At 38.8% G+C, this 20,796-nt stretch overlaps 1 protein-coding gene across 3 annotated transcripts in view; it reads left to right on the top strand.

Moving 5' to 3' along the window:
* Positions 1 to 1,054: 1,054 nt before the first annotated feature.
* The window catches only part of RABGAP1L (RAB GTPase activating protein 1 like), a 684,589-nt gene continuing 664,847 nt past the window's right edge, over positions 1,055 to 20,796 (top strand). For 2 of the 3 annotated variants that reach the window (XM_089921687.1, XM_089921608.1), the window contains exon 1: positions 1,055 to 1,175. The gene's annotated coding sequence lies outside the window, so the exon portion shown is untranslated. The remainder of the gene's footprint in view (positions 1,176 to 20,796) is intronic. The other variant, XM_089921651.1, reaches the window with a different exon arrangement.

Raw genomic sequence — 20,796 nt, 5'->3', positions numbered from 1 at the left:
GAGTCAGACACTATGCTAGGCATGGTGGAAGATAAACATGAATGAAGCAGGGCCTCAAAGATTCTCTAGTGGGATAAAGTATTGCACAGATTTACCCAGGTAAGGGTGAATATATTCGGCGCCACAAACCTATAGAAACAACGTGCTAAGGAAATTCAGAAAATTGCCTGGTCATTTTTGCTTGCACTATGTGGGAAGGAGGATATCCACAGTTGAAGGATCACTACAATATTAGTAGATGAAAAAGAGTTAGCTTATTTTATCTCTAGTAGTTTGTGCCCCCAAATTTATGACCCAAAAGGATAAAAAGGTGCAAATGAGGGTACGTTTTCTTCATAAATACATAATAGTGCTTCCTGTTCATTCCACGCAGGTTATTTTCCTCTTCAATCTCCCCTGAGTCTCACAGAACGAACCGGCAAGGGAGCACTTCGTAAGTACACAAGACACCTTGAAAGAGGCACAGAAAAGAGTAACTGGCGAGAAAAGTTAGTATTCTTTAAAAGGTGACTTCCCTGAGGATTACTGGGCATTATTAAGAATGAAAATATATGTAAGCCAGGTTTATGAGCAAGAACACAATCGCCCCAAACTCAGAATTATCTAAGAGCTCGGTAACCGCCGGGCAGGGCTTCAGCCCGACTCGCTCGGGGCTCGGGGACGGCCTCAGCTAACCCGCGCGGGCTGGCTCACGGCGCGGTTACCCTCCGGGAGGTTCTGAAGCGCCCCGAGCGCATCCAGCCCCTTCGCCTGTTCCTACTCGTAACAAGCCAGGTCGGCCGGGTCTTCACTCGAGGGCCCTAACCCTACCACGGCCACGCGGGGACGTGTACGCGCGTGCGCGCCCGCCGCCCAGGGCAGAGAAGGCGCCTCCACCCTCAGGAGCGCGCACGCCGCGCCGAGGGGCCCAGACGCGCGCGCTCCCGACTCGCCTCCGCCTCCTCCTCCTCCTCCCCGGCCCGCCCCCTCCCTCGCCTCTTCCTGCCGGGCGGTCCTCCTCCCCTCCGCTCTCCGCTCCCTCCGCCCTGCTCCCTCCGCCCTGCTCCCTCCGCCCTCCCAGGGCTCTGGCGGCGGCGGAGTGAACGGGACGGGCCCGGTCGCAGAGCGCGGGGCGGCGGGTGGGACCCGGGTGCCTGGCAGAGTTGTTCCGGCCCTGCCCGCGGAGACGTGAGGAGGTGAGGTGAGGGAGGCCTCCTAGGGGCCGGCGGGCAGACAAGAGACCCGGAGCCGGGCTGGGGGTGCTGGCGCCGGGGCGAGCCGGGGAGGGTAGCGGTGGGGGCCAGGCCCGGGACGGGATGCGAGAGGACCTCGGGAGGAAGACTCGGGGAGGGTTCGGGACTGTCGGTGGCTTCCCGGACATCGCGGTTCTCCCGGGCGGCGGCTCTTCGCGGCCCGGGCGGGCCGGCTGTCGGGGTCGGCGCCCCTCACCTGGGGGCGGGGTTGGTGACTTGGGAGCTCGTTTCCAGCTGTGCCCTCCTGACATCGCCGCCGCCTCCGCCGCTGCCGCCCGCTGCTGCGCCGTGCCTGCTGCCGGGTTCTCAGTCCCAGCAGCCCCACGTCCGGGGGGCGTGTGGTTAGGTTATTTTCTTACCCACATTCAGGCATCTGTTCGTGACCGCGTCTTGCCCTCGCGCTCCCCCTGTCTCCGCCCGGGTCTTTGCTCTTCTTCTGCTGTTGATGCTTGTGGTTTTGCTGGATGGGTTAGGCTGCGTCCTGGGCAGATCTCTACTTGCAAGAAATGCCCCGCTTCAAAGTTGACCGCCTGGCCATGCCAAACAACCCCCGTCCAGGTTGTGAGTGCTCAGTGTACTGATAACTGAGTCAAAGTTTCTGAGACTGGGCTAGTAGTTTGCACTGGTCGCCAACGGTGCAGTACTGGGCAGTGCGTCAGCATGTGGAAAGGGGCCACTGGCCAGCGGGAGGTGTCCGGGTGCTAGGGGACTGGACCGACAGGGTTAGTTTCTGATCCCAGGGCAGTGTGTCCAGGTGCTTGTGTATTCTTCTTATACTTCTCAGGATCATCTTCGAAAATGTACCAAAATTCACCTGGTCACTTGCAGAACTGAGGGTTTCATGTAAGTGATAAGAATTGTCAACCTCATTATGCTAACGGTAAGGAGAACTTTTGCTTGCCTGACAGATTTCAGCGCTGACTGGAAACTGATTTCAGGGTCTGCATTTTTGGTACGGGAAGGTTTAGGGATTTTTAAAAATACATTTAAATTATCTTGTACATGGTGGGAGGTAAGTAGTTGCTTCTTAACGATTCTGACAACACGATATCATGAAAACCTTCTGACTTTTCTCATAATAGTGTTTATATGTGGCTTCTGTTGCACTTCTGTAGAATATCCAGTAGTATGATGTCAGGAGATACAAACATGAAGTTTGCTTGTGGTCAAATTGGAAGTGGATTTTGTGCATGGAAAATATTGGTCCACAAGTTGCTCCTACTGGAAAACTGGCCTGTGATTCGTTATCTCAACAAAGTTCCATGTGAAATTGACAATGAAATTACAAAGGAGAAAGACCAGATGAATTTAATGTATGCATTATCTTCAAATTGTATTAAATGCTCGCTTGGTAGGGGAGTTAGTTGAGACTGAGTTAGACTGATGTCTCTATTAAATCAGGTCAAAATGTGCCCTGGTATTATGTATTAACAAGTCATCTGGAGAGAAGTGGATGTAGTCTTTATAGGACCACCAAGGAAGTCCCAAAACATACTCAGTTTTTAAGGAGAGGTTTAATATTGTGAGCATGGAGAAAGACATTGCTTGACCTGACTCTTGGTTTTTCAGAGTGGTTAATAATTTTCACTTTATGGTCAATATTTGAAATTAGGTATAAGTACCTATCAGTGGACCCTAATAAGGAATAGTTAATGGAATTAAGCAGAACTTGTATCTCAACATTCTCTTTTTCATACTTCATTTACTTTCCATATTGCACTCATTCAACAGATAGGATGCCATACTTGAGTATTGCAAGTTTGTGCTCTTGCTGACTTCTTTTTGTCATCTTTTGGTGTTTTTTGGTGTAATTTTTGGGATTTTCCTGGGAAACTTATAGGCATATATTGAGTTGATGTGGAGTTAGATTTGGGCTAAGATTATTAGCCCACTTGAAATTCTGAGCCTTCTTGTTTTCTAAATAACCTTAAAAATAGAAAACACAATTCTTTATAAACACTCATGAAAAATCTGGCTACAGACTGTGTTGTTGTGATAGACATAGTACAGCCAAAAATATATTCAAGAAACTTCCCTTCTCACCCAGTTTAGTAAGCTTAAATAAGAAGAAAATAAAGTATTTTTTTCAATAAAAGCCTGGTTTTCCCAGAATATCAAGTCTAACAACTGTTTGCTGTACTATTTTCCCCCTTGCCTCTTCTAAGTTCAACAAGTACTACATGTCTCTAGTCCATGGCAAAAACTTAATTTCAGTAGTAGGGGATTCTCAGTGCAGGCTTGTGCTGGAGAATTTGACAGGGAAACACCAGGTATGGAAATTTCCTTTTTTTACAGCACTGGTTTTCTCTGTACCCAGGTTCTTAGTGGAGTGGGGGAATGGGCACATATCACAATTACATGGCCCTTTTTTCATACTATATTTCCTTTTCCTCTCCTTCTCTTTCTCCTAACCCTTTGCTAAATGGGCCATTGCTACTAGTAGGGTGTTGTAGCCCTCGGTTGTAACTGAACAAAGGCTGAGAACCTTGGCCTTTTGCTAGTACTTCCTAAGACAAATTTCCACTCCCTGTAATTTGCCTTCTGGCGGTATCAATAGGCACCTCTGTTACTCTCATTTTTGAAGAGATATCAATTTTGGTGGTGAAGAGATTACATATGTAACTAAGAGTGAGATGTATTGCATTGTGTAGCATACATGGAAGAGACTAGGGGATTGCTTAGCTGAACATTTATGAACTATTTTGACTGTGGCTCACAGTAAGAAATACATCTTATACCCTGATTCAACACACACACATACACACACACACACACACACACAGTTGAAAGAAAAGTTTGGTGAAACAATACTTATCTTTTCAGGACCTTGCTGGAGCTGTCTCATCAGTTGACTTGTAAGCGCAATCCTGCCTCTCTTCCCACGGAACTCCATGTGTAGCTTGAAATTGGCCCTGGTGGGAGTATTTACACCAGGGACACCTGCAAATGTTACAGTTCAGAGCTTTTCTCTCTCCTTTGGATAGCCAGTTAACCATTTACAGCATACCACAGCACTGCCTACAACACACTTTGGTATTTTCGATTCTATTTCATTTTATTAAAAAATGCTGGGTTTTGGCACCCAAATTGATTTTACAGCCAGATAATGGATAACAGTTTATAGTTAAAAACTGGTTTAGTTCACCCTCTTCACTTTGTGGATGAACACACTAAAAGATTGAAGTTCAAGGTCACATAGCTAGTCATTAGCAAAGCCAGGTCTGGGGACTCCTAATCTGGAGTTGTTTCTAGTGGACTTATCTCTTTTCCTAACCCAACCCTTTCATGTAGCTCAATTAGAGTGTTTAATATATGTAAGACATTGTGTTAAGCAGTTTGAATAGAGATGAATAAGGCATGAACCTTGACCGTGAGGCATTATGCTTACGTGGGGGATTAAATATGGAAACAAAGATAATGTAAGGCAGAAAGTAATGTGTACCAAAGAGATAAAGATAAGGCAGTACAAGTTAGAGAGAGGAGGGAGAGATTACTTTTAGTTGTAAGGATATGGGAAGAAGTGACATTTAAACCATGCTTTGAAGAATGGGTAGGATTTGGACATGTGGAAATAGGACAAATAGTACATAGAGAAAGGCCTTTCTGGGCCAGAGGCCAGGGCAATCAAAGGTATGGAGGGAAAGAGCTAGGCAAGAAAGAGTCAGTACCAGATGGTGAAGAGCCTTGAAGGCCAGTTTTCCTTTCTGCTTTTCAACTCGTCTTTCATTTTTGTCTCTGGAGTCATCTAGTACTTCTAAATGTTAAGTAAGCTTTGTATGTTGTGCTCCTGATTAGACTATGACCCAGAGAACACTTAAGTATCCTTAGAGTAAAAGCTGAGGGAAAAATTATTAGTGTAAGAGAAACAACCTTGAGTTTATCAATCCTAAAACTGTTGGAAAGAAAGGGAAAATATTTTCTTTGTAAGGAGATGCCATTATTTTTTGTTTGGCCAAATAGACAGCATCAAATTGGCTGTAGCAGTACAGGAAGCAGTTTTGAAAGTCTTTTCAAAGCGTCTTTAAAAATGTGCTTTCTAAATGACTGGATCTTAATTTTTGGAGGCAGGTTTGGTTTAGGCAGAAAGGCAGTTTATACAGATCCACAGCTGAGCTGACTGCTTTTCAGAATTTAGGGCAGCAAAATAGAGTATTTCGTACTATAGCCAGTTGTGAAGGATAGATTCTTTACTCAAAGAAGTTCCTTTGATTTCAGCATTTATGTCTTTGACAGCCTGTATGACTGGAGATGTTTTGAAGTCTTGGATGGAGCTTGCTTTGTTCCACAGGGGAATTAGGTGGCTAGAAATGAAGACAAATGACAGTAAGTTGTGTCTGTTAATCAAATTGAAGCTCTGGTGGTAGTTCTCAAGGTTTTCTGTCTGTTGATGATTTCATACTCACTGCTTCTAATTAAAATGATGCACAGTCAATTTGAAGAAGCTTTACTTCTCTTTGACCTACCAGTTCTATAAAGCTAAAAGCCCTTTTTGAATGTTGCTCAGGTAACAACACATACAGACTGTTAGAAGTGTGTGGAAAATTTCAGTAATCTTGGTAATGAAGTTGCTATAGTAAAAAGCTGCTTGGTTGGTAAAAAGCTGGGCTACTTCTGGATGGTTGACAAGGAATTTTTGGGATGAGCTTTGGTTCCAAAATAAATGTGAATTATGTCTTTGCCATACTGTTTTCCTCATTTATTTCAACTTCTGATATGTAAAGTATATTGTCCTGTTACTTTAGGTTTTAGCAGTTTCATATGAACCTTTCAACAAAATAGCACACCCCAAATAGCATGATAAGAATTTAGATGCAGCATGCTTCAAGTACCTTGCACCATTTGAATGGTGTAGCTAATCATGTCAGCGCAGAGGTGGGTTTTTTTTTTTTAAGACGTGTTAGGTTTTACAAGTTGAGTTTATTAAAATTCTTCCAAATTTTCTAACATCATTTTTTTGTGATACAAAGTGTGATGTTGATGTCCTTAATTTAAACTATGCAAACATTTTTCTAAAGATATACACATGCACATGGATGTGTGTGTTTATATGTACGTATAACACACACCCCACCCACTAGCTGTTGGAATTTATGGCGAAAACACAGTCTACCTGGTAAATGACTAAAAATAAGTGGTCTGGCTCTTTGAAGACTATCTTTCAAGTCACAAATATAAAAATAATGCAAACCCAAAGGGATTTTTTGAATGTCACATTTCCAGAAAACTAGCACATTTTAAAAGGGAAGTGTAGAATTCATTCATGTACCAGTGAAGGATTTCTCAACCTCTCCCTTACCCTGTGTATTATGTACACCCATATTCTTCCCTCATTATCAGCAGTAGGCAAAATTACAGGACTTTAAAAATCAAACTTCACCAGAGGGGATGCAAATAACAAACACTATTTTTAGTAAAAATACAAACTTGTGGTTTTCAGTTTTGAAGGTTTAAGAGACATGTAACACTAGTTTTTGATAAACAATGTAGAGTATTTATTCTGTGCTTCAAGATGTACTTTGTCATTTTTGAGTCCCCTTGCTAGGAGCATTGTATAAATGCAAATGGTTGTTACAGGGGATATTAGGTATTTCCTTGAATAGTTTCTCTTTAGTAAATTTATCTTGGTATGACACTTTGAATAAATTATATTTTAGTTTAGTGAAAAGTCAACCATTGATGGGAGACTATACATATACTGGCAGACAGTATGGTTTCTTAGGTTGTTTTATAGTGATTTTGTTGTCTCAGCAGCTAATAGCCATCAGACCGTATTCATTTATTATTTTATTTCCACAAAGATCTTCTCTCATGGACTGTATTCTTTCATTTAAAATCTTTGTCTCATATTTTGCCCTGCTGTTAGTGGTCAAATGTGGAACAATATTTTGATTTGACTTTGTCCTAGTCTTCCTATGCAAAGATGTATTACTGCCTATCAAGTTGGTACTAAATTGTAATTCAGTTAATGTCTTCTTTCCTCCATCCATTTTTTTCCTCTCAATATTCTAGAATTGATTCTAACACTAACCCAAGCTTCCTGGTTAACATTAATGGGAAAAATGAGATTAGATGTTACTGTTTAAATCCTAGGACCACCTGTTTGCCAATAGTAGTGAACCTATAAAATTTTTATGCATGAGTTAGGCAGCTTAATTTTTCACTAATGAGTCTAGGCCTCTAATTATGTATTGATTTTATTTGGCTGCATTGGGTCGTAGTTGCGGCATGTGGGATCTTTTGTTGTGGTGCGCGGGCTCAGTAGTTGTGGCACATGGGCTTAGTTGCCCTGCAGCACGTGAGATCTTAGTTCCCCAACCAGGGATTGAACCCACGACCCCTGCATTGGAAGGTGGATTCTTAACCATTGGACCACCAGGGAAGTCCCCTATTTTATTTAATTTTCAAATTGAAGTATAGTTGATTTAAAAAGTGTTAGTTTCAGGTATACAGCAAAGTGGTTCAGTTATACATATGTATATATATATGTATATATATATTCTTTTCCAGATTCTTTTCATTATAGATTATTACAAGATATTGAATATAGTTCCCTGTGCTATATAGTAGGTCCTTGTTGTTTATCTGTTTTATATATAGTAGTGTGTATATGTTAATCCCAAACTCCCAATTTATCCCTCCTTCCCCCCTCCCTTTTCCCCTTGGTAACCAAAAGTTTGTTTTCCATGTCTGTGAGTCTATTTCTGTTTTGTAAATAAGTTCATTTTTATCACTTTTTAGATTCCACATATTAGTGATATCATATGATATTTGTCTTTCTCTGTCTGGTTTACTTCACTTAGTATGATAATCTTCAGGTCCATCCATGTTGGTGCAAATGGCATTATTTCATTCTTTTTTATGGCTGAGTAATATTCCATTGTGTATATATACCACATTTTCTTTATCCATTCATCTGTCAATGGACATTTAGTTTGCTTCCATGTCTTGGCTATTGTAAATAGTGCTGCTATGAACAATGAGGTGTTCTAATTTTTAAAAATTCTGACATGTGTTTTATATTTCTTGTCAATTTTGTCAATAGTTTTGTTTTTTTTTTTTTTGCGGTACGCGGGCCTCTCACTGCTGTGGCCTCTCCCATTGCAGAGCACAGGCTCTGGACGCGCAGGCTCAGCGGCCATGGCTCACGGGCCTAGCCACTCCATGGCATGTGGGATCTTCCCGGACTGGGGCATGAACCCGTGTCCCCTGCATCGGCAGGCGGACTCTCAACCACTGCGCCACCAGGGAAGCCCTTGTCAATAGCTTCGATAGAAGAAACAGGTTTCTCCTGTTGCACTTGGTTTCACAAACAATAAAATAGCAATCTCTACCATTTGAAAATATCAGATAAAATCTAATCTAACAATAGTAGGTTGGAGAAACCAGTTCGTTTAGCAATTAATATGATACTTCTCATTTTGCTTGTAAATTTCATTATGTTTGCATGCTAGATGTAGTAGAACTTTATTATGCTCCACTGAGAATTTACTTTTCTAGATAGAGAACTCTAGCAATTTTTGTACTTGTGAGAATTTCATTTGGAAGAGGAGCATGATAATAGTAGATTTTAGAAACTTTGGTTGGCCAAAGGGAATGGAAAAAAAAATCATCTTTAAGCTGCAAATATAACTAAAAACATTTTTTGGTTTTGTGGAAGACAAGGTGGATAGAACGTAAGACCTTAGTTCCTGATCTAGTGCTGCTATGAGATTCTGAGAGCGTAAGTGACTTGCCACAGTTTTTTTCTCTTCGCATAATAATAATAAACTAACATTATTGAGTTTTGAATGTGTCAGTTATTATATAAGATAATATGCATTATCTAGTTAATTGTTGCAAAAACTATCTAAGGTGGGAACTATTATAATGTCATTCCCAGTTTGCAGATGAGGGAACAGGCTTAGAGAAAGTAACTTACGATCACACAGCTCATAAGAGGCAGGTCTCTTGCTTCTAAATTTGCCTCATAGTGACTCTCAACTACTACTCTGTATTGATGATTCATTAAATGGGGTTGATGATACTTGCCTTGCCTATTTCATAGGGTGGTTATGAGGACCAAAAAGGTAAGGTTCACAAAGGAACACCTATAAACGTGCCTGGTGTTTTCATTTTACTTGATAATTTTTGAGAAGCCAAAGAAGTCATTGAAATAGATAAGCATGTATATTACTTTTAATCACTAAAATAAGTCAAACCGTAAAATAAAATAAGTAGAGCAAAATAAAATGGATTTTGAAAGGCTGCTATCTGCAAGGCAGAAGACATGTTTTGCGTGGGTCCAGAGGATCCGTGAGGGAAAGACAAACGGAGGCAAAAATGTAGAGTGTATTGAATGAAAAGTGGATTGGATGCTCTCTACCAACCTGAACTCTTTCTGTGATGAGGAGGAGTATATAAATGGCATTAGATGACCTCTGAGAGCCTTCCAACATCAAGATCTATGGCTGTTTGTAATGGGTGACTTTTATTTTATTTTAACACCTCAAAATAGCTAGATACACCCAAAAAAACTTCTATTTTAGCTTGGACAGTTAACAATCACCATTCCTTAAATGTCAGGTTTTTTTGAACTTAGGGTGGAAAAAAGTATATGGTTGCCTGGGAAAAATATAGCTATGTATTTTGCTTTCTTCCCCCCAAGATAAACAGATTTTTTTTGAGGGTGCAGTGGGTAAAACAGCTTAATAGTATGTTGTCACATGCTTGTGCTTAATACTTTTCTTGTGATTTTCCCTCGTTTATATTTCCTAAGTGTGTATTTTCAGAAGAAAGTTAATATCATTATGAGTATGAAAGTTCGTTTTTACTGTATGGAGTGTTATGGTTTTATGGCTCTTTATACCGTTGGTTTCATTCTCTGACATTGTTTTATTCAGCAAGCATTTATAAGGCAGAGAATGGGTTCAGTGCTAGAGAAGGAGAGATAAGAGACTGTTAAGGAGCTGACAGTCGTACTGGAGAAACATGCAAATGCAGTGGCGTGTAGCAAGGATGGGGCAGCTTAGGATATGTCTTACAGAAAGCTTCAGAAGGTTATGTAACCTGGTCTGGGGTTTCAGGTAAGGTTGCTTGGAATATCTGAGTTGAGTTTAAAGAAGGCAAGAGAGACATCTTAAATAGAGGTATGAAAATTTGAAGTTATAACTCTTAACTTATATAGACCCAGTGGCAGCTCCTCATCTCTCTGAAACATGCAAAAACCCCAAAGTAGATATCATTTTTATAAGTAGTTACTTATAAATAAAGCTCTCACTGAGAACTTATTTTTATTTTATACATGATGCTTGTGGTTTCTAAGGTAATAGATTAAAAGGAATAATTTAGAATTGAAATGTCATAAATATACATATTGATAATAACAGCGAGATTGCTGACATGATAGCAGCAAAGAAATAGGAAAAACTAAAAACTGTAGATAGTAAAGGAAAACAGCCTTGTGCACCTACTTAGCTTTGGGTATCAATTGTGTTTCTAATAGTATTAGAATAATAATGAAAGTTTGTCATGTTCTCTCTTACAAGAAAAGGTTAAATATATGGTCTGTATACATTTACAGGGGCATTAAAGTTTTTTCTTAAAAAGATTTTCTAATATGAAATAGTATGAAAACCAGAGGGTAAACTGTTAGTTCAGTTATGAAATTGTTTATCCTGAATGATTGATTTCCAAATGGCGTTGAATAACCTTAATTTTCTTCGTATATATGATACATAGACCTGTGTATTTTATGGGATACTAGACATATTTCAGCACAGTCCTTGCTATATAACATTGGCTAGAAATTATTTGCTTATATAAAATATCAAAGTTAGGGCTCTTGACCATTTGGATATCAGGTAGTTTTAGAGAGTGTGGACCAGATTGTCTTTCTGTTCTGGATGGCTTATAGTTGTGGTGTCTCTCAGCCTAGATGTCATCATCTTGAAAACCTTTACTGAGACTATAGACTCTGTTAGTAATCTCTCATCTGTGCTTTTGGAGCATTCTATTTTCCTCCCTGTTGTGATACTAATAAACATTGCATTGTAGCTTGTCTGTTTCTGCTTTAGACTATAGGCTTTTCGAGAAATGCAAAAAAACAAAAACTACTTCGTTTAGGGCTCTGGAATTGGTCTCTCCTTGGTTTGAATCTTGGCTTTGTGTGGCATTGGGGATGATATCTGTAAAGTGGGGATAATCTTACTGCAGAGGGTTATTTATCTTGAATAAGTTAATGAATGTAGAGGAGACATAACACAGTTCCTGGCACATTGTTTAGTTCTCATAAATGTTTCCCCCTCCTTCCTTTCTTTCTTGTTGTGTCTGGCACTTAGTAGGACTTTCAATAATACTTTTAAAACGGTTTTGTAAACTATGTTAGAACTGAATTGGATCTATCTATGTATCATTAACCTTATTAAATGAAAATTTCTTAAAATGAATAATAATGAGTATATAAAAATTCAGTCTTTGCGCTAGATGTCAGCAAATAATGTAGTCTCCAAATTAGATTTTCAGCGTGAAAAAACATTCTCCAGGCCTTCTCAAGCTTATAATTGTTGTGAGGCAGTGGGTTTAAAGTAGGTGGAAAAGGTTGTGGAGTTCCTTTTTCTGGATTTGCTGCTTTCTGACCTTGTTCACTTGTATTGGTGGCTCTGCCTCTTATTGTCATTATCTTGGCCTTTTTATGATGGGGATGGTCATTGATCTGTTTCTTGGGAAGGAAAGAACCCTGAACCTGACAGACTAATTAACTGTGTGACCTTGGGTAAGTAACCTTATTTCTGGGTTTATATATCTGTATAATGAAAGTAATAATACCTCAAGACTCTGTAAAAGTTAAGAAATAGGTGCCTGGTTATAGAAGGTGCTCCGTAGATGGTAGGTATTCTTAGGACTTTTACCAAGCCAGAATCCTCAGTATTCCTTCTGTATTAGTAACTTTATTTGACAGCAGCAAACCAAAAAATGGGGTGAGGGAGAACTGGATGACCTGGGGAATGATGGCAGAGATTTTGCACCAGCACTCGTGACCTCAGATGGGAGACACAGATGCGGAGGGCCTGTAGCTTTATGTGAAGCAGGACAGGTGGAACCAGATTGGATCAGATATGGCATAACATCTATAGTCTGGCTTAAAACCTCATAAACTGGTTGGGTGGTTTTTAATTTAATTAAATTTAAAAAGTTTTATTTATTTTTTAGTTATTAAAATGCTGACAGTACTAAACTACTTACTTGATTACAGAATGATTTTTCAGTGAGCTGGGTGCAACTTATTCAAGGTTTATGAGCTATAGAATTGTTCCTTTGTGATAATGTGTTAAGACATTTCTAGGAATGAAGTATTTTTCCCCCTCTCTTTTCCCCTTTAGTGCACAAGCTGTTGAGATCTATACTGCTGCTACTCCTATTGGGATTTGCCCTTTCATTACATCTCTGTTAGGTGCTGTGGAGGAACGTAAGGAAGTATAAGGCATAAACCATGTATGTCAGTGATTGCAGTGGGGAAAGTGAAATATACATGTATTAAAAATAACTCATCTGGGCTTCCCTGGTGGCGCAGTGGTTGAGAGTCCACCTGCCGATGTAGGAGACATGGGTTCGTGTCCTGGTCTGGGAAGATCCCACATGCCGCGGAGCGGCTAGGCCCATGAGCCGTGGCCGCTGGGCCTGCGCGTCCGGAGCCTGTGCTGCGCAATGGGAGAGGCCACAACAGTGAAAGGCCCGCGTACTACAAAAAAAAAACAAAACAAAACCAAAAACCCTGATCTTTTAAAAAAGCAGAATTATTGACTGAAACATCTTATTCTCTTAGCCCAATATTCCTAGTGTCATTTAATATAAATAGTTTTCCTGGAAAAAAAGTCTTAGGCTGTTGTATATGCAGGTGTCAAAAATGGATTAGAAAAGTTGGAAACTGAAGTTTCTGACTAATGTTAATTTTCCATCGTATTTGAAAATCTTTATTAGCCTTATCTTGTCCTGATTCCTTCTGATATCTTCTAAGAATTTAAAAAATTATCTATAAATCTTAAAGTGTCTTTACTTTGTCACCTTCAAATGTGATCATTGAAAAGTTGGTTAATCTATGTATCTTTTCAAAGTAGATTAAGTTAAATCATCATGATTTAGATATTTTCCTTTCACAGTATTTTATCTTAGTTTGTGTATCATTTGAAAAAAATCATCATGTTAGTGCCATATTTATTATTGAATCTGTAGTATCTTTTACACTTAAATGGTACACATTTTGTTCAAAAGAAGCATTGCCACCCTCCCTTTCACCCCCTGCTGTACCTTGACTAACATTTGGATATAAGAGAATCTCTAATCAGAATGCTCTCTCCTTTGATTTTCCTGTTGGTGACTTCTTGTTGTCATTCAGATCTCAGCTTTTAAAAAAATTTTCTCTGAGTCTTTCCCACACCACCCCATCTGAAGTGGTCCTTGATGCTCTAGGCTTGCTCTGCCATGTTGCCCTATGTATTTTAATTCAGAATACTTATCCCTATCAGAAACTTCCTTCCTTTCCTCCTTTCTCTCTTCCTTCCTCCCTCCCTCCCTCCTTTGTTCCTTCCTTCACTCCCTCCTTCCTTTCTTCCGTTCCCCAGTAGCATGTAAGCTCCTTGAGAGCAAGGACTTAACCGGTTTTTTCACTTCTCTTATCTCTAGAGCTTCAAATAATGCACTCAATAAAATTTTGTTATTACAGGGTGAAGCAGATATTCTTTCCCCGAAGTAGCTTTATGACTATCTTGAAAGTTTATTTCACTTCATTATGCCTTGGTTTCTTCCCCTGCAAAATGGGTGGGGGATGGGAGAGGAAAGAGATTGAATTAGGTTACTTCTAAAATCTCTGCCATTTAAAGGCTTGCTATTAGCTTGATGTGAGCTTTGAGTTCTGCTCTAATGGTGTTGATGAAGTTTTGCTGAGCTACTTACTTTCTTACTCTGTCTTCTCTTGAAACCAGTAGTGCATATTTATGTTTGTAAGATTACTGACAGCATTGGAGAGTTAACTCTGTTTGCAGAATCAGAGTTTTTTGGTGTCTCTAGATTATTAAAGAGATTAGATCTGCAACATGATTTCTGTTTTGATGATCAAGTTTAGTTCTGTGGCATATCCAAGTACTAGGTTGAACTGATCTTTCTGGTATTTATTTTAATATCAGGAAATTTCAGTCATCTCAACTTTTTAATTAATTTTAATTATGAGAGTTATGATTTCCATGAAATGAACCTTGAGATAATATACATATAAATAAAATGAAAGTTTACATTAAAAGTATTTTTGTAGTAATTTCTGGAAGGCACTGGGAATTGTAGATATAAACTAGTTTTTCATTTGGTCCATGTGACTAGAATTTTAGACAGTTGGATGTTTTAGTCTTCACTTCAGAAAGCTTTATTATTATAATGAACAAACACATTTTTTGAAATGGGTAAAGGAAATGAGCAGACAGTTGATAGCAGAGGAAACACAACCTATAAGCGATTGTCAGAAGAATGTTAGATCTTCTCAGTAATCAAAGAAATGCTTATTAAAGCAAAATGGAATACTATTTTATACTTATTTCAGATTTTTTGAAAATAGTAATATGTAATGTTAGATTTTAGTAAAGCAGGCATATTCAAATATTGCTAGTGGATTGTAATTTGGCAGGATGTATCCAGAATTGTTAGAGTATTCATAATCTTTTCATAAAATTTTGATTCAGTAATTTCACTTTTGAGAATATCCTAAAGAAATAACTACAGGAAAAAGAAAGAAAAAGATAAGAAACAGGTGTATGCAGGAGAATATTCAGAGCAATGTTATTTATAGTAGCAGCATATTGGAAGCAACTTAAATTTTCAACAATAGGAGACTAAGTTATGATACATCTATTCCAAGAACCATTATGTAGCATGAAAATAATTACAAAGACTGTATCATTTTAAGGAAGGGTGAATATAACCATTTAAAATACATAAGAGGGCTTCCCTGGCGGTGCAGTGGTTGAGAGTCTGCCTGCTGATGCAGGGGACACGGGTTCGTGCCCCGGTCCGGGAAGATCCCACATGCCGCGGAGCGGCTGGGCCCGTGAGCCATGGCCACTGAGCCTGCGCGTCCGGAGCCTGTGCTCCACAACGGGAGAGGCCACAACAGTGAGAGGCCTGCGTACTACAAAAAAAAAAAAAGAAAAAGATCAGGAATGCACTAAAATGCCAATTGTGTTAGCTTAGTAGGATTATGGACATTTTTGTTTGTTTGTTTTCTAAATTTGTATAACTTTTATAATGAAAAAGGTATAAGTAAAGTCAAATTTTGCTAGGTGTGATAATTTTGTTAATATAACTAGGGTTGCCAGATTTAGCAAATAAAAATACATGCAATATTTGGGATGTACTTAGACTAAAAATTAATTGTTTTTCTGAAATTCAAGGTTAAACTGAGTGTCTTACGTTTTATCTGACAACCCCAAGTATAACACATTTTGGTTATAGTTGAATGTTGTTGAGAAATGTTGGGACACTATCTCCCAAATAATCCTAAATATTGTTTTAAATTCAGTTGACTTTTTAAAATAAAACAACTAGGATTATTTAGCTAGGAAAATTACTCTTATAGTCTAATTTTATTTTCTAGACTTGTTTTTGAGTGATGCTTGAAGGAAATATGCTTCAATGTTTGGCAAGAGTAATTAAAAAATCTTGTTATTTAACAAAAACATAATATTGGATGCTGCCTGTTTACCTTAGATAGAAGGATGATTTGTTAAGCTAACAATTTTTTAATCTTAAAAATAATGGCATTTCTGGACTTCCCTGGTGGTCCAGGGTTAGGACTCCACCCTTTCACTGCGAGGAATCCTGTAAGCCGCTTGGCACGGTCAAAAAAAAAAAAAGACATTTCTGCAGTGAAATATCTTTATACATATATCTGGGAAGGTGCTTTCCCTATAGCAAACTTATTAATATAATGTTTGAGAGATCAAGGAAATTAGAATAAGGGGGAAAGGGGAAATAGTGTTGTAACTACTCTGCTTTGAAAACTGGAACTTTTTGTTTGCAAGTTTCATATTTGAAGTGAAAATAAAATGACACTTGTAAGAAGTTCTAACAATTTTCTAAATCTTAAAATAGATAATCTTCCCACAGGATAACATGTCAGGACTTTTTGGATTGAAAAAATATCATTAAATTTTGGGGCCCAACTGAAGATAAATAATATGAAGATGAAGATCAATTTAGTAATCATCATTGACACAGTTAATGTATTCAATCAAGGCCTTTGATATAGCAGGTACTAAGTGAACAGATAGAGACCCTGCCCTTGTGGAATTTGTAGTTTAATGAGGATGTAGGCAGTTACTGTGCTCTGTGATAAGTACAATGATAGGCCATATGAGCTGCAGTGGTAGCTCAGAGGAGGGGCACCTTACCCAGAAGAGAGATTCTAAGATGAGAAGGAGTAGGAGTTAGCCAGGGAAATAGATGTGGGAGTACTAGAGATTGAGAGTAGATATGAAGGCCCAGAGGCAGGGAAGAACGTAGCAAATTTGAAGAGTGAAAAAAGGAAGTTCAGTATGGATTGGACAGCAGTGTGTATGAAGGAAGGGGGAGAGCCTTACAATGAGGCTGTAAAGGTAAGCAGGGGCCTGGTGATGCTGGGTCCTACAGATCATTTAAGAAGTCTGGACTTTATTCTAAGAATAGTACAGCATCAGATTTTGTTCTAGAGAGATTATTTTGGCCTGTGTAGAGTGAATTTGGAGAGAAGTAAGGCTGGAGTCAGGAAGACAATTTAGAAAATTATTGCAATAATCCAGGTAAGTGAACTAGGAGAGGAGTAGACAGATTTAAGAAGTTTTCGGGCTTCCCTGGTGGCGCAGTGGTTGAGAGTCCGCCTGCCGATGCAGGGGACACGGGTTCGTGCCCCGGTCCAGGAAGATCCCACGTGCTGCGGAGCAGCTGGGCTTGTGAGGCATGGCCGCTGAGCCTGCGCGTCCGGAGTCTGTGCTCCGCAACGGGAGAGGCCACAGCAGTGAGAGGCCCGCATACCGCAAAAAAAAAAAAAAAAAAAAAAGTTTTCATGAGATGAAATCATTAGGACTTTGTGATATGTTTGATTAGGGGTGAAAGAGAAGGAGTCATAATTCTTGGTCAGCTTTACCAAGAGGGATTAAAGGAGGAACAGAGTTTTGGGGGAAGAAAATATGAGTTCACGGTTTGATGTCTTTGAGGTAAACACTTGTAGATGTCTGTAGGCAACTTGAAGAATGGTTATAAAACATGAGAAAGATGTCTGGGTTTGAAATATGCTAATTGAGATTAAGTGGGTAGAGTAGAAGAGACCCAGAATAGAACCCTGAGGAACTCCCTTTTAGAGATGGAAGAGGAACTTATTTAAAAAAAAATGATTGTTTCAAAAATCTTACATATTTGTATATTTTTCTTGTTTATTTGTGCTTACTGTGTTTACTTTGTTTTGTTACATGTCTTTCCTCTATTAGATTATAAGCCCCTTAAGAGCCGGACCACGTCTCCTTTGTTCACCTCTGTATGCACAGTACGGGCACATAGGATACACTCGACAGATATTTGTGAAATGAATAGTTACAGTTTTCTCTGTTATTTTTTTCATCATTTGAGTCTTTTAGTTGTGTCATTCCTGTCATTTATTTCAGGGATCTCTGTTCTGTTGTATGATCAGTTTTTCCTCTTTAAATCAGTATCATATGGGTATGTTTTCTTTTCACTTTTCATTGTGGAAAATTTCAAATTTATAAGAAGAGAAAACTGTTTACTTAATATCTACATAACAATCTAAATTGAACAATTCTTATATTTCTCATTTTTGCTTCATCTCTTTTTTCGGTGTAGCACTGCAAATTACAGAAATTGTTTTATTTTTATCCCTAAATACTTGAATGTATCTCTCAAAAGTAAGAACATTTTCTTACATAACCATAATCACATTCTCACACCTAACTAAATTAACAATTTCTTAATATCATCAGAAACCCAGCCCATATTAAAATTTTGCCCTTTATACCCCAAATGTCTGTGTTAGTTTACTAGGCCTGCTATAACAAAATACCACACACTGGGTGGCTTTAACGACAGAAATTAATTTTCTCACAGTTCTGGAGACTGTTAAGTCCAAGATCAAGGTGTTGGAAGGTTTTATTTCTCCTGAGGATCTCTCCCTGGCTTGCAGATGGCTGTCTTCTTTTTGTGTCCTCACATGGTCTTTCCTCTGTGTGTGCACATCCTTGGCGTTTCTATGTGTCCAAATTTCCTTCTTATAAGGGCGCCAGTCAGATTGGATTAAGGTCCACCCTAATGGCCTCATTTTAATTTACCTTTTTAAAAGCCCTAACTCCAAATCTGAGGTACTGGGGATTAGGGCTTCAACATATGAATTTTTTGGGGCGGGGCACAGTTCAGCCCACAACAATGTCTTTTATACTGCTGGTTTGTTCAAAGCAAGATTTACTTAAGGACTGTGCAATTGCATTTAGTTGTAGATTTCTTATGTACATTTTAATCTACATGCATCTCCCCACTTTTTCCTTTTTCTTCTCATGACTGTTCAGATACCTAGACAGTTGTCTTGTAAAATGTTTCACGTTTTGAATTTGTCTGATTTAATTCATTGTTTTCTATTTCCTATAAGCTGAAAGCTAGATCTAAAGGTTTAAAACATTTTGGGCACCAGTATTTATAGTTTGTGCTGTGTGTATCATAATGCATTGTATCTAGAGGCACATATTTCATTGTCCTACTCTTAGTGATGCTGATATTGATCACTGGGTAAAGTGGTGACAAAATCTAATTGTTCTATTATAAAGTTTATATTTTCCCTTATTACCAACAAGTTATCTGTGGCACAGTGCTTTAAGTATCATATAGTTTTGATCATTGCTATCTAGGGTAATGTGGTTGCCTGAATGCCGTCAATAAGGGTTGTTATGAATAGTGAACATTTCTCATTTTTGGCTTTTCAGCACTTGAACCCCTTTCCTGTATTTGGCAAATTTCCCCAATTTATGAGGCAGAGCCTTCTTTTCACTAGAAAAGCTGAAGATGTTCGATGCTTTATTCCCAGCTCCCTTTTCATCTAGAGCATGGATACATGCCTGGGTTCCATCAATTAAATACCTATCTCCAATTTTGGACTGGAAGCTAGTATTATAAAGATGACACTGGAAAAAATCCATTCCAGTGAGAGTTGGTAGCAGTAGACACGATCTCATTTAGTTTAGGAAGCAGCAGGGGCAGTGGTTCTAAGTGTGGCATCCACCCAGTGTCTAGACTGTTAGTAGTGCGGGCGGTGCAAACTCTGACATCTGTGCCAGCAGCAGTGGTGGCATCACAGGAAAGGTTGAGGCATGCTTTTGGGCATAGTCTTGGCTGTGTGGCCTCTTATAAGTCCAGTTCCTTGCTTTTCTGGAGATATCTTTTTAATAAATTCCATTTGGCTTAGGTAGCTATAATTTATTTTTCTTCTTAATAACTAAGAACTCTTACTGGGAGAAACACTGAACTGATAATTTAGATCAAAAGTTGGACCCAGTGTCATCTTAGGTCCTCTTTAAATCTGTAGTTATATTTGTCTACCCATTCTTAGTTTTTAAAAGTCATTTTATATTTATATTCTTGTTTCTTGTTCTTTGAGATATAATTGGTCATCAGTTAAGTTTTAGAAGTATTCATTGCAAAAGCATTCATTTTATGCCCACTGTGAGCTGAGCTGGAGATACCAGATGAATAATAATCTGCCCTCGAGGAAGATAAATCACATAGAGATGTTAATCTTGAGAGAGGTTCAGATAAAGTACACTGGCAACTCAAGTAGGAAGAAATCATTTGCAGTAGGAGGGGTAGGGGATGATGAAAGAGGTACAATTTGAGCTGAGTTTTGAAGGCTTGGCAGTGTCTAGTTATAGCCAGATGAGAGAGGAAAGGGACTTTAAGTAAAGGGAGTAGTATGACCAAAGGTAAGATGTTGAATATGTATATGGGGATATTTGCTCCATTAGAAAATAAAATTGATAATTTAGAATGCTTATTTATTCATTAACAGCAATGGTAATAAATCCATTGCATGTTAACATAAATGACATATTTTAAAACAAAAAGTAACTATTTCTAAAACAAACAATTTAGTGAGAAGACAGCATGATTTTACATTTTAATGTCTGCCTTAGTAGAAGACAGATTCTCATATCTGCTACTGCATTCACCCTATTGTAGTATGTTGTTTGTGTTGAAGTATATGAAGAGAATCTGGCCATTTTCCTTTACCTTTAACCACCACTCATCTTGGTGCGAGGAGAGGGGAGCTGAGAGTGTAGGTATTTGAAGGTCTCCTATGCATACTATTTAACCAGAATTAATAAGATAAACAGATTTGAAATGAGGCTTGTAGGCATTAGATAAACAGGAGGAAATAGAAAGGCTTTATTGTTGGGGCAAAATAGTATAAACAAAGTTGTGGAAAATTAAATGTCTCAAGATCAAAAGATTGAAACAGTTGCCTTGAGTTCAAGAGGTAGAACAAAAGTAAAAATGATTGCCACATACTGGGATC

This window comes from Delphinapterus leucas, chromosome 1 (genome assembly GCF_059928025.1).
Source record: "Delphinapterus leucas isolate spDelLeu-1000000601 "Yukka" chromosome 1, BTC_Dleu_Yukka2, whole genome shotgun sequence".
Taxonomy (NCBI): domain Eukaryota; kingdom Metazoa; phylum Chordata; class Mammalia; order Artiodactyla; family Monodontidae; genus Delphinapterus; species Delphinapterus leucas.
This window is presented reverse-complemented; position numbering and strand designations above follow the sequence as displayed.